General features: G+C 36.3%; 2 long non-coding RNA genes across 2 annotated transcripts in view; one reads left to right on the forward strand and one right to left on the reverse strand.

Annotated features, from left to right (window-relative positions):
- LOC146760735 (uncharacterized) overlaps window positions 1–4,380 on the reverse strand; it is a 39,832-nt gene extending 35,452 nt beyond the window's left edge. Inside the window, exon 1 of the long non-coding RNA XR_014947166.1 lies at window positions 2,777–4,380. This is a non-coding gene — a long non-coding RNA (uncharacterized LOC146760735). The remainder of the gene's footprint in view (window positions 1–2,776) is intronic.
- A 2,095-nt stretch (window positions 4,381–6,475) lies between these two features.
- LOC146760736 (uncharacterized) lies at window positions 6,476–13,185 on the forward strand. The gene is made up of 2 exons (XR_014947167.1): window positions 6,476–10,063; window positions 11,560–13,185. It is a non-coding gene; the product is annotated as an uncharacterized LOC146760736 (long non-coding RNA).
- The last annotated feature ends 1,940 nt before the right edge of the window (window positions 13,186–15,125 follow it).

The following is a 15,125-nucleotide window of genomic DNA, read 5'->3' on the forward strand; positions in this document are numbered from 1 at the left end:
GTAAGCATCAGAGTATGTGGATGCACATACTCAAATCCATCTCAGACGCAATGATTGCTCTGGTCAGGATATGCAACTGTCTAAATAAAGTTAGGTGAAAGACAGAAATTCTGTCTCGGGTTTCACTCCGCATATTTCAGTTACCTTTGTATCATGGTCAAAGTAGATACTGGAGCAAATGTGGTCTGTAAAATCCACACTGCAATGATGACTCTGAAGGGTTGTGAAAAAATTATTTCCCTGAAAAATAATCTTTTTATCAGAAATATTACCAGCTGCCTTTTCCGTATATGAGAATATAGTTATTTATATTAGAAGGAGGATTCTTCTACTTGAAGTGACATAAGTATCCCATCTTTTTAAAATAAATAATAAAAAAGGCAGAATTCAAACTGTCATGGGTGTTGAAAAGATGAAGGTCTTCAATGGGCAGAATCCTGGCATCTCTGTTTTGAAGAATACATTTAGGAGAGCATACACTCAACAAAACTGCACTGTAGATTTTCTGGCATTCTGACATAGGTTCAAATATGTAGACAGATAAGAAGTACCTTTTCACAGTTGCCTCACCTTTGCATCTGGACATATTTCAGACATAGCACATAAAATAGGGGTTTGGAGACCAGGCACACCATCCTTCCCACACAGGAGAATGATGACCAAACACAGCACAAACTGAAAATAGAGCTCAGCTGGTGAGTCACTCGTTTGTGACATTCTCCGCTATGGCATGAGAAGAAACTTCAGCAAATTCTTTTTCTGTCATATTCAGCCATGGAGCTAATTTCAAATGAAGCCACACACATATCTGACACACCCAAACCCAGACTTCATTATGAGGGACATTTCATGTTTTAGACCCAAATTTACATCAGGCATATAAGGACACAGTGTTCTCTTTTCTATTACAGTAAATTACTTGCAGGAAAAACACTGAATCATAAAGTTCAGGTTAAGAGTTTTCCTATTTGATTTTAAATTGCACTCTTCTCTTGTACATTCATTTTAGCATTTCTACTAAGTCATCAGGCTTGATTACAAAGCCACGTTTAATCCTTACAGTATATTAGGGATAACTCAATAAATACACTATGTTGTAAACTCCCTTCTATAAAAACCTTGACTCAGAAAAAAATGCTTTTTATCCTTGATAATTGGTATGAAGTAATGGCACTTGAGCTCACTGGTGATATACCTACTACTCCAATTAACAAAAACTAGAGAAACATTTTTGGAATAACTAGACTATTCTAGCTTCGTAAAAAAAGTTAATTTATTGACTATTTGCTGTTTACTATTTCCTTTATTTTTTCCTGCTTCCTAAATAAATACTTTTGAAAGCAGGGTTTTTGAACAGCATTTCTTCTGGATACTTCATAACCAGAACTTACATATTTGCCACTGCACTGCAGCCACCTCTGAGCTGAAAGGCAGAAGCTACTCTGCACTGGTATTAAAAATGTCTACTTCCGAATTAAATAATAACTAATGCTCTTTTATTGTTCCTGCCTTTATCATATATTAGTTATTTAGGAGACTAAAAAACACCAATTAGCATTATCTATAAGTAAACCAAAATCTGTACAAAAAGCTGCCCTCATCATCCTATTAATACTATTGGTTTGTCTGACTTAAGTCAGCTTTTCACAAATCCCCAAATGTCCTGCTTCAATCTCTGTAAACTCAGACAGCTGTGACTTCCTAAGAAACGGATGATGCAGAGAACCTCAGGGAAAATTAAAAAGTTCAGGGAAAATAGACTGTTCTCCCACATTGTGCACATTCTTTTACACATACCTAATTTTTTGTTCCTGCTCCTTGCTTCTTTTTCTATTAAATCAGTCTGTGCCTCCATTTTCCACACTGAAGGGGTGAACTGAGGTGAAATATTTGTATAGCATCACTCTCATGATACTTAGTGGCCCAGAGAGATATAGTAAAAAATCACACTGCACTATACTACCTGCAAACTACTTTTTACTTTCATTAAGTGTTCATAACAAAGGAGAAGAACTGGAAAAGAGGAAATAAGTTTGATCACATTGTTCTTACTGTCTTTAACAGTAAATTATGTAGATTCCATTCCTTTGCTATAATATTTTATCTCAGTGAATGATACAGAGCTGAGCAGATTTCAAGTATATTGTGGAATCAAAGAAAGAGCATCAGCTGAACCATAACCACATTGTCTTAAGCACATATGCTTGACAATACTAAATGTAACACATTACTGAGTCACACAGAATGGCAAAACACATATATTTTTGCTCCATATTTTAAATTTGTTTACAGTAGCTTTTGACAGCAATTTTGCGTCTTCGCCCATGAAGTCTGTTCCGCTGTTGTTTTTTGTGGAACCTCTAGCTATCAGAAAGGATCTTCAAGGGGAAAACTGGATTCTGATTGATTCACACCCTTGTATCTGAAAACTCTTTTTTTTTTTTTTTTTTTTTTTTTTTTAGGAGCTGAGATTTCGGTGACTGATATTTTACATATCACATAAAGTACTACTTTAAAGTACTACTGGCTTTACCTTATTCTCATTCTACTAAAACGTCCTTCTCTTTTCAAAATCAAAATTTAATATAAGCATTTATTTATTCACCTTAAATGCTCACCCATGAGATCAGTCAGTATTGCCTTTTTTTTTTCTGCCACCATAGGAAAACAGTCTCTACTATTGATATCAGACACATTTTAAATGCCAGCTTCCTTCAGGAAAGCTTATAATTACAGAGAAGCAATCAAGTGCCAATTAAATAAACTTTACAGTTACCTGGAAGAAAAACAGGATTTGATGTCCAGTTCTTGAAGTAGTTATCTGGCTCTCACAAGCAGGACAAAGACTGAAGCTTGCCTTGAGCTTTACCAACACAGCAACTAGTACGATGGAGAAAAAACACCGAAACAACAGATGCACACTGTCAGAAGAGAGAAGTAGAAGTTAGAGTGGTAGGAAAAGAACATTCAGGATCTTCCTAACTCAACTAAACTATTTTTTTTTTTCATGTCACCTTGACTGCACTGTGTGCCTCAATTTAGCAATGATGCTCACATAAGCCTTGAATTTTTAATTCAATACTTTTTCATATATGGAACTTTGCTGAATTCACAAAGATAAGGAACTGTTTACATGAACCAAAATACAGAATCTCTGCCACCATAGAAGATATTGATATCTATAATTTTAAACAGAAACAAACAGGAAAAAAAAATCCCCTTCAAATCATCAACATCAGATGGAAAAAACAGGCAAGGACAGTCTTTATTTTATGTGTCTATAATACTGAGGAGGGCAAAGCATTGATCTCTAACTGATGCCTGTTGCAATGACTCAAATAGTATTGATAAATAGCTGTCTCTGCCAGTTTTATTTTCAGTGGAGGAGTCGGGGTCACAAAACTCTTTGGTACAGCTGTCTCCACGCATAGGAATAGTTGTGAGATTTTGATTTTTTTTATTACTGTACCTAAAATTTTCATAATAGCATAATATATTAACATCATTATGTAGTGTAATATTGTACTTAAAAGTTTTAAAGACATGTAAGAACAATGACATCACGATCCTGCATACAGGAATACAGAATTTGATAGAAGGATGAAATTCCTGAATATGGAATCTGGTTATAACATGATAAAACCAGTGTCTGTAACTATTATCAGGATTCTTTGTGAATATGAGTTGAAAATGATCCATGTACTCTAAATGTGTGGATCTTCTGTAGCTTTTGCAATTTCAGTTTTTTTCTAATTTCATATTATTCCACAGGCAATCACATTTCTTTCTCACACCAAAGTAAATGAATACTGGTATTCCCTTAAAATTAATGACAGAGTAGCTGATAAGAAAAAATAAAATCTTTAGGGTGCTCCATTTGCTGGACTCCATGAAAGTGCAAGAAGAATTAAGACAAACTTACAGATCTACGTAGTATTTGCCAGGACAGTACAGTAGCAAGTACCAGTTGTCTGGCGAGGTAAACTCTCACTTATTGCAGGTATTGTTATGCAGTTTTAGACAGTAAGATAAAGGCTGGAGTACTACCATCTTTTCATACTACTGAACCTACAACAGGGGTATTACTAAAGAAATACTATCCTAGGTTCTAAAATACAAAAACCCGCATTTTCAATAAAGGAAAAAAAGATCCAGGAAACTACAGACCAGTCAGTCTCACTTCTGTGCCTGCCAAGATCATGGTGCAGATCCTCCTGAGAACCTTACTAAGGCACATGGAAAATAAAGAAGAGGTGGTGGGTGGAATACATAACTTTTATATCAAGAATAATGCAAGGCATCAATATAAATACTTATGGAAATATAAATGGGAAATGATGAAAACTAAAAAAGTATGACATCAATAGCTCAATAAATTCAGAATTGTCTTTCTTTTTTCCTTCCCACCCCCCCTTCCCCACTCACAAGAGTCAGAAAACAGGTAAAAAGAGAAAAATCACTGGTAACAACATTGCCCAGGTTTCATTTGACACTCCATACTTATAAAGCCCAATAGTGATTAGTCTGTCAAAAAAAGCTGAAGTAGGAAAACACAGTAGAACAGATGGTAAAATTGGTCCACTACCCAAAAATTGGTAGGTAGCTTTTTTTATTATTGCCAATTACCCAAATTACATACAGGATGCTCATAGCTTTGTGTAGTTAAAACCAATCCTGTGTCAAAGATTTGAATCTTTTGTTCCTTAGAACTGAAAATCCAAGGATTTTGTTTGGGTATGTGTGTGGGTGTTAAGCTGATTTCAGTAAGAGATGTTTTGGTCTGATTTAATTATAGAAACAGGATATAAGAAAATGAACGTTATTACATGGATCTTATTTTTAACATGGATAGGCACCCCCCTTTTATAAGGTTACACCCCTGTGGCTTTCCATTTTTGTTTCTCAGGTTCTATGAAGAAAAAGGCAGCGTCCATTCAAAGACATGTAAACTACCTAAAAAGTATTCATCAAATACTAAAAAGTTGAGACTGCTGCTCCTGGTGTTACTGGTCCGCTGCAATACTACTCTGAGGAACTCAGTTCACCAAAAAAGCAGTTTTCCGGTGCTACAAGAGAATTAAAAGATGGTGTTTTGCTGCTGTGAAATGGTAATAATGATTTGCAGAATGGAATCTCAAGTTCCACTTCTTGGATAAGTTTTGCCTCAGAACAACTTGAAAATTGCCTGACACGAGCAAATAAAGGTAAACATGAAGTGCTTTTCATTGAAGTTGACAATGCTTGGAAATAAGTTGTTCTTGATACATAAAAGCAGGGGAATACATGAAAGAATTCCAGTCCAATAACAAGAAGCTCACTCGGAGCGGTTTTCAATACTAAAACCAGTTGCTTAGACAGTCTTTACAGAGTTCATGACAATTAATGCTGTTCTGAAAACAACCGCAGACCTTTTCTAAAAAGACTCAGTCCAAATATTTAAAGCTGGATATGTTTCATAAGAGGCAAACTATACTAAAGAAAAATGAGGGTCTTCAACATACCATGTACATTTATATATACATATAGAAGCCCCAAATTTGCATATTTAGGTTTAGGAGTCTTCTCTTTAGCCTTCAGTCTTCTGGAGTTTGAACTAATGAGTTTTATTTAATTTGGCTTGAGTGAGGAGTTAGAGGCTTACTGAGAATGCAGATATATTTCAGTAGGCTTGCCAGAGTACCAGAGACCAAGTTTCAGTGTGTTTAAAACCAGACAAAATACATAATCAATGCAATAAATAATTTTGTGAGAATATTTAGAAGCAAATGTAATTACAGAAGAGACTGAAACAGCTCAGTCTAAGTGACTAATGAGGTTTTCCTCCAACTTGAAGTTCTACATCCCTATGGCTGCAAGACAGTAAATTAATTAGTTTTTAACTCTTATCATCTTGTCTTGAATTTAAAATAGTGTCCATAATAATAATAATTAAAAAAAAAAGCGCAGTGAAATTTTAGACCTTTAACAAAGATGAGCATGTTATTACTGCCATCTTACTGTGCTATTACCATCTATGTTCCTCCATTTTGAAGGAACATACTGAGCACTTCCTGTGCTTATCACTTGGAACAATCCAAGACTAAGACTCAGTACTGCATATTCAATATAATTCAATATGAATATCACAGGGCTCTAGCTTATTCCAGAAAGCACTCAAGGGTATTGTGGTCAGGACTACTTTTTCCTTCTGAAACAACCTGATTCTACATAGTGCTAAAAATTAGACTACCACTTTAAGAATGAAAAGGAATACAACAATAATAATGAAGATATTACAGATTTGGTTAATAAATGCTAATCACGCCGCAAGAACAGTCTTAATGTCTATAGAGCGAATGGAAGAAGCTTAATTCCCTGCATGCATTGGTAGGTACTTCAGTCTCCTACTTATTTCTTACATCATATCACTGCTTACATCTTCTATAGCCTCTAGTTTTCTGCTTTGCTTCTGTCCTGGACACCTCCAGCACCTCTTTGAACCCTCTCCACAATAATTTCTGCTCTTTACTGCTCTCAGTGCCCCTCTGTCATGGTACTATTGGCTAATCCTTATCTTGTTTCTCTACTTCCAGAGTATCTCAGCATCCTCTTACTGTTTTCTCCCAATAATGCTGTCAGTTTTACTCTACATCTATTACTGACCTACTATCATGTGCTCTGATACTTCCAAAGGATACATTACAGTTCTTGAGATACTCACTACCAGCAGAATTGATAGTGTTCTTTCAAAGCTGTGATTTTTATTTTTTCAAAACTAACAACAAATATTTCTTTTGAGAACTGAGGATCTGCTAAACAGATGCCATGGTAAGGAAGAAGAAGCTCAGAAGAGACATATGTATGAACAAAATATGGATTGTTTTCAGACACCCATAAAACAAAACAAAGAAATGTAAAAAAATATATATATCTCATTTAAATACCTCCATGTGTACAAAAATACTTCCACATTTGGAAAAATAGAATTAAACATATCTACAGAAAGTTTTAAATTTCTCACCCTGATGTATTTGCAGAACAAATACTGGACATACGTAGATATAAATTCAGGGGTTGAGAATGGAAAGAAAGGTGTTAAACAGGTAAAAGCCATTAAAGAAAACACTTTTCCACAAAATGCCTCAATTATTCACAGAATTCCACTGTCATACCACACATGATCCATAATTACCTAAAATAACAGGTAAGTGAATAAATAAAAAGAACTATTAATGGATTTCTACCAATGCATTGCCTTCTCTTGTGATGATACCACAGACAGCTACAAAACAATCAGTTAAGAATATGCAGATTTTAAATGTATTATCATCCGAAAGACAGCAGCTAAGAATATACTTTAAGTTTATCCTTATTTGAAGGTTCACAAGATAAAATCCTAGATACACTGGAGCTGGTGGCAAGCAAAAAAGCAAGGATCCCATTTGTTTTAAAGTCTTTGTGGCACCAGAAGCATCATTACCGTTAAATCTAATCTAAAAATAAATCTAATCTAAAAATAGATTACAGTAGCTGAAGTGTGTAGTTAAAAGTGTGATACAATGTGGATACCAACAACTGTATTTTGAACAAAACACAATACCTAGTACTTTCATATAATACATGACACACTGGGTTATACTTAGTAATAATCGGTGAAAAAAAAAAAAACAAAAAAAACCCCCACATTATTTCTCTCTTTTTTACATACTAAGAAGCATTTTCAAATGAATCTTATGATGATTCTTCTGTGTTATTTTTCTTTTTTCAGCATAACATCTTTTTGTTTGATGATTTTTGTATTAAACTAATGAATATGACCTTCACAACTTGGAATGAACCACTGTACTTTTCAGTAGGGCAAATGATATTTTGTTTATGAGCAATACAGTTTATTGCCAAAAGCCACTTAAACCTAAAATAAGAACTTTTGAAATGCTATGGACAATTCATTAAGCATGTAGGCAAAGATATTTTCTTACATGTCAAGTAAATTAGAGAGAAGTTTTCACTAGGAACAGCTACACACTGAAAAACTTAACAGCCAAAATTTCTTATCTACTTTCTTCTTAGTCACTGCCAAACAAGATGTGCTGCTGAGTTAGGTAGCGTTATTCCTTTATGCAAGCAAAAAGCACCAGTAAATTTCAGAGCTGTGTGACTCCATGAAATCAAAGTTCTGTACATTTTATAGTAATAAGTCAAAGAACAGCTAAAAAAAATGTCTCTGTAAAACTAGGAGATGATTTCATTGTAATACTAGAGGATCACCTTGAATGGATAAAATAGTTGAATGTGAATATTTTTCTCAATGCACAAACATTTTCCCTTTATTTATTTTAAAATTTATTTTACTATCCAGTATCATTTCAACACTGGGAAGCTCAGGCTTAAGGACTTCACGTAAGCATCCTGATGAACTTCTGGTCATGTTTGTTCTAAAATACTTGAAACAAAACCCAAGGGATCTCACATGATTTATTTAAGGCAAATGCTGCTGGCTCAGGCAGAAAAACAATTGCAAGTGTTTTGATAAAGATATTAAAAACTGCTTAAGCGGACACTTTAAACTGTTTCTTACAAAGAAACTGTTCTGAACAAAAAGCAAAATCAATACAACAACAGTTCATTAAGGTATTTCTTGTGACAGATGGACATTCTACATGTCATACATGATAAAAAAAGTAATCTGTGCATAAAGACAACCTTGCAGGTTCTGTTTTGCTGCCTTCTCTGAAGCCCAGGTATATCGCCATAGGACAAGTCAGATTTTTACTGATCTACTCTCTATATTAAGTTAGATTGGCCAACAAATTTAATTACAAGTAAAAGTACTTCTACTTTAAAAAGGTTTTTAATTTTTTTTTTAAATTTTTTATTTATTTATTTATTTTTTAAAATGTACACAGTGCTTATTTATAATATCTGGAAGCAAAATGACAGGATGTGGTTTCCTGGGAGATAAAAACATGCACAGTGGCTTTTCTTTTGTATCCATGAATACTCAATTCAGGTAATCCTTTCTTGTTGAAGACGGAAATAAAACCCCCACTCATTTCAGTGGTAGCAAGTTCTGGCCACAGTGCAAGAACCATATGAGCTACTTACTACTTCTAATTATGGGAAGCTTAAGGAAACCCAGAGGATTCTTAAGAAAACTCAGGACCAAAGCACACAGACTAGAGCTTTCAGTAGTGGTCCAGCTAAATCAAAATCAGAACATCAGTCTGTTTGAGACTGTAATATTTTACTCCATTCTCTTATCTCAAAGTGAAACAAAAATATAAAATTCTTATTGTGTTGAACAAAATATTAAGAAAAAAATCCAGTGCAGAAATAAGGAAATACTTAATTTCAGCATTTTCATAACTGAAGCACTTTCATATGGCCAAACTGAAGTGGTGTATTTAACATCCAGACCACATGTCTTTGATGAAGCACCACCCATTTCATTTGAAAAGAGTCCCAGCTCCACAAGAGAGAGCATGGCTATGAGACATATATCAAAACAGCTGCAGAGGGATACACATTTCAGTACATACCGACTTGAAACATTTCAGATTAGTTTAGTGAACCAGAATATTTTGTTTCATATTCAGCCAACTGGAAAGTATCTATTTCTTTTTTTGCTTTTCCTGATGAGAAAACAGAGGGAATCTATATAAAAGATTTTTCCTATGGAAAAATTAAAAAATAGGTATTGCAACACTACATTTTCCATAAGGAGGGAAAGAGAAGCCAAAACATTTAGACAGAAAATCCTCAGATCTCTCAAAGGTATCTGAAGGTATCTGAAAATCCATGTGAGCTGCACAGGATGGATCCAATAGGACTCCAAAAGCTTAGTCCATCTTTTTTATATTATATGTTCCTAAGGAGGCTTTCTGAGACAAAATTTGGTAACAGTACTCAAAAATGAGTTGCTTTTTGGCTACTTCTGGCGTTTTCATCAGACTGACAAAGATCCTAAGCTGCTTTTTCTCATTGCTCTTTGTTTGGTTTCTTTTTGGTGTATGTCTGTCAGATGGCCAGTCACTGATTTGAAGAACTTTCTGTAGTAGGAGATCTAAGGACATTTTTCTCCCAGGTAATTAATAGATAATATATTAAAAACTCGTATTTTCATTATCACTGCTTTAATTAGTTTATATAAACAAGAAAAGAGTTCGTGTTCCAATTATTGTAAATCAACTATTAACAACTAGCTTTAAATATAGTTATAAATAATTTAAAACATCAGAAAAAATGATAGAATAGACATAGTTTTATTAGTTTATGCTCTATATCTTGTTGAAACCGGGAAAACTAATTCCTTGCTCTTTGTACCTCCTCAAGCCAGATAAGGAATCTCTTCTACAGCAGCATCATATTGCCTGCATGATTTGGCTTCCTAAATGCTATCAGTATCTACGTGTTTTTCTTTTTTCTTAACCAAAGTCTGTTCCTTCCCATACCTCTGCCTGACAAACACCAAACAAGAATTCAGCTGCATTCAGAAGAATGAGGAAAGAAGCAAACAAAATCCAAAAAACCAGAGAGCTTTGCTGTCACCAAAAGTTGCAGCTCTCACACAGTCCAATAATCCTGCCTCTACCAAATTCCATTACAATTCACTGACTGGATCTTTGTATCCAGCAAATACACGCCTGCCACATGATCAGGGCTTTCTTTAGCAGAAAGTGTTATATGAGAATAATGTCTGAACATCTGTGTGAGAGACAGCTATTTAACCGGAAAGTTAAATGTGTCTTTCAAGTGAAGCCTGCAGAAGCTGTATTTAAGAAAAAAAGTCAAATACACATGTTTGTATTAATGTCTAAATGTAGAAAAGCAGAGTAGCAAATCAAATAATGAAGGATAAATAAAACATCAATGTTTCATTTTCTTTGGCTGCTCATTTGCTGTCTATCCTCGGCTGTTTCTGAAGAGTATTAAAGTTGATTACTCAAATAACTTCATGCAAATGATCAATCATTTCTGTTATTGACCACAACTCTTCTTTTATGGGAAACTGAAAAAGTAGTACAACAAAACCAAATCAAAAGTCAGAAGTTTTTAGTAATATCCCTACTAAATATTATTTGCCAATCTTGAACGGGAATGCTGATATAAAAATCCTTATTCACTCAGGATTCATTTAGGACTTACTAACATTTCAGAATGTTACTGGGAAAGGTGCAGCAGGATTCTATTTACTGTTTGCTGTAGTATAAATAATTCAGACAGTAACAGTACTCTCAATAAATCTAGCTATGCCACTAAAATCTAAGTTGTAGAACACTTGTTCTTAGAACTAAACAAAAAACATACATATGCAGAAAATTGTCAACAGTCCAGTCAGGTAGGTTTTAATATTTGGTTTAAATTGCTTTGTTCTTCGGAAAATGCTACTGGATAGATAATATTTGGCCAGTAAACTAACTAGAAAAATTATTGTTTGGGAAGGAAATAGCTGTATCAGTCTACCTACACCTATAATAAAATTAATCTGGAATTCAACCCAACAAAAAGCAAATCTAGTATTTAAAATGTTTCGTAAGTTACTACAAAGTTATTTCTCATATCTCAACACTTCTGTCACAGAACTATATCCGGAAATGCCAAAATACTGTGAGAAGGGCTGTTCTGCATTACAGCTGGCCCAGATGAAACAAGGAAGTACCACAGAATCACAAGACAGTCTATTTGAAGGAGACTGCCACCAAGTTTCCAGACATGAGAGGTCTGGGTGAGGTTGGATAAACTCCAGAAACCACTTAACTTCTGGGTGTATATCTGAACCACCATGTCTTTGTGACTTGTGCCTTACTGATGTCCACACTTTGTGGAGATGAGTAGGGGAGATGCCTGAAGACTGGAGGATAGCCAGTGTCACACTGGTCTTCAAAATGCAAGAAGGAAGATCCAGGTAATTACAGGCCATTCAGCCTCACCTCTGTCCCTGGAAAGGTGATGAAATAGCTTGTGCTGGATACCATCTCCAGACAACTGGAAGAAAAGGAGGTTATCAGGAGTAGTCAGCATGGGTTCACCAAGGGGAAGTCATGCTTGACCAACCTGGTAGCTTTCTTGATTTCTTTATTTACTCTGCCCTGGTAAGGTCTCATCTGGAGTACTGTGCCCAGTTCTGGGCTCCCAGTACAAAAAAAGACAGGGATTTCTTGGAAAGAGTTCAACGGAGGGCCACAAAGACGGTGAAGGGCCTGGAGCATTTCCCCTATGAAGAAAGGCTAAGAGAACTGGGTCTGGTTAGCCTTGAGAAAAGACGACTGATCCAGGACTATAAATATCTAAGGTGTGGGGGGCAAAGTGGCGAGGCCAGACCCTTTTCATCAGTATGTGGAGACAGGACAAGGGGAAATGGCCAGAAACTGGAGCATAGGAAGTTACATACAAATGTGCACAAGAACTTATTTACGGTGAAGGTGATGGAGCACTGGAACAGGCTGGCCAGGGGGTTGTGGAATCTCCTTCTCTGGAGATATTCAAGACCTGCCTGCATGCCTACCTGTGTGACCTGGTATAGGGAACCTGCTCTGGCAGGGGGGTTGGACTCGATCTCTGGAGATCCCTTCCAACCCCTACAATTCTGTGAAATAAAACAGTTTTACTTCAGGAAAGCATATAGGAAACAACATTCACACAAATCAGAAATTTGTTTGCATTATCCTCCAGCTTAGAAATGGACTGTGATTCTGATTGCACTGAACAATTTAAGTAAAGAGTATGCCCTTGAAGTCAATGAAGATAAACTGGTTCATCTGCAAGAAGATTCCTGTCATCTCTGTTAATGACACACAGTTAAATCAGAGACATTCTGGGCCTTACTCATCCATCACCTGAACTTCAATTGCTTCAATGATATTTCATTAGGAAAAAACTTGGTTGACTAATCCTAGCTTAACCCATTTTTCTCCCCAGTTGATGTTGTTCTGCCATAGTTTATAATGGTGACTCTACGTTGGAACAATATTTACAATCAGAGTGGCTTAGCCTCTCTCAGTTGTATCGCTTGTTTATCTGCAAAGCAAAGCTTGACTTGCAAATCTAGAATTGGTACCATGTAATTTCAGGCTTGAAAAGGAAAGCTGTGACCTGGCTTTGTTCATTAAAAAACAGATGTTTTTCATCTCCTTGAAGTCTTAACATAAACCAATACTATGAATAAGGTGTTCCTTCTTCTCAATAAACACTTACATTAGAACTTCATTGCATTTTTATTATTTAAATAATCAAATGTACATTAATTTTCTTTAAAAAAATAGATTAAGATTTTTTTATGTATATAACCTACAAAATAGATATGGGGAAAATACCTCAATTCTATTCTCAGTTTAGACAGCTGCAGTAGGTGGGATCTTCCAAGGAACTGGACTACAGCTACACAAAAGTCCAGAAGTCACCCTGCAATGTTTTAGAGGGGGCAGAGCACACACAAAGTCTTCTTAGAGCTTCTGTAGCACTGGAGCATACCACCTGAGATCATCACTGGGGTGTGCCGTCAGACACTATCATGCTCAGTGACCCTGTGGAGTCTGTCCCACATTTCCGCACGCAATGAGTGGAGGGGAGAAGACAAGGCCCAGCTAATCCTCATTGCTCATGCCAGTGCTGAGAAGGAAGTCTTCACCCAGCAGGCTCATTCAGCTCAGCTGGCAAATCTTGTGTTTGCTGGGGAGCGCGCTCCAGCCAAGCTCACTGTGGCCGGAGCACAGTGCGGAAGGGAAGCTGCTCCAAGCTGAATGGCCTCTTTGTTCCCTGCCACAGCCACTGCACTCGCAACTCCAGCAGATACAACAGGGGCTGTATGAGAGCCGAATGGAAATGAGATGCTGGCACCCCCGAAAACGTTCTGCTTCTTTCCATTAAAGCTGCAGAGGAATTCTGGCATCTGAAAAACAGCCCTTCCTATCGAGCAATATTTTCCTGTCTGTAACACTCTAAGGAGCCAAAAGCACAGTCTGTAGCTAAAATACAGCATAGATGAACATGTATGGGCACTTTATATGTTGGCTGGCTACTTTGCAAAACAGAACCAAGGCCTGCTGGCAAATTAAAGACAAAAATCATACAGGGGCTGCAGGCTACCTGCAAACCTCTGAATTCACCCAAGCAAGAACAAAACTGCAAGGCACTCAGAACACACTGTTTGCTAAACAAGTTATTTAATGTGTTCCAATCACCAAGTTAAGCAGTTTAACCCCTTAAACAACTCTATCAGTGTCTTCATGGGTCTAAATCCCCACCTACTAATTAAGAAAGCCGTGAGAAAATGACCAGAGTTGATTTCTTTCAAGCTGGGGTAAGCTGGCAGCAAGCTATAGGATGTCATACTATCTTCTAATAGAGGTAAGGGGTGTTCCCCTCCATCGTCTGCTTAGCTGGAGTTAGCCTATTAGCAGAGAATCCTTATTTTCATAACTTATTTTGGAAAATCAATATTCAGAGTGCTTTTTTCAAAACTCTTTTCTACATAGACCCTGTTCAAACCTACAGCAACATAAAAATGCCAAAACTTCTTTGCAAGTGAGAAGTCAGGCCAGTCATTTTAGAGAAAACAGGACTGTACAGCAGATGTGAATCAGGAACTGTATCACACATTAAGTATACAATATGTTACTAGCGGTAGCATAACTTGTTTTTTTGAAGTTATTTTACGTAATTAAAAGATCAGTGTTTGTTTGCAGTAGCAGAGTTACTTGCTGTTATGAGCGCAGATTTCCTCATCACCTAGCTGTGAGTGACTTAATTCTAATGTGTATATCCTGGTTGTAAGGTTCATAGAAGATTTTAGACTCAGTGTTTCCTAGAGCCTATGTGACCTCTGTGCTGGATCCTTCAGTTGATTACAGTCATGAAAAAAGTCCTAACAATTACATGAAAACTCTCATGACTTCATCTTGGAAATGCTTATGTCACGGGGCCCTTACTCAAGGAAGAAATCCCATTGGTGTAAATAAATACAGGATGTAGAATATATACAAAGCAAGGATTGTAACAGTTCATATATAGGCCTCAGCTGCATGTTTGCTCAGGGAAATAAAAGGAAGGTAAGAAACTCTTTTTACTCCTCTGCATTTCACTAGAGCAAGCACAACTACAGCAGCAGCTCTACTCTGTAACCTTTAAGTGGCCATTAACATGTTGAC

The sequence above is a fragment of the Coturnix japonica genome, chromosome 5 (genome assembly GCF_054131305.1).
Source record: "Coturnix japonica strain WE chromosome 5, WE-NBRP24, whole genome shotgun sequence".
Classification (NCBI taxonomy): domain Eukaryota; kingdom Metazoa; phylum Chordata; class Aves; order Galliformes; family Phasianidae; genus Coturnix; species Coturnix japonica.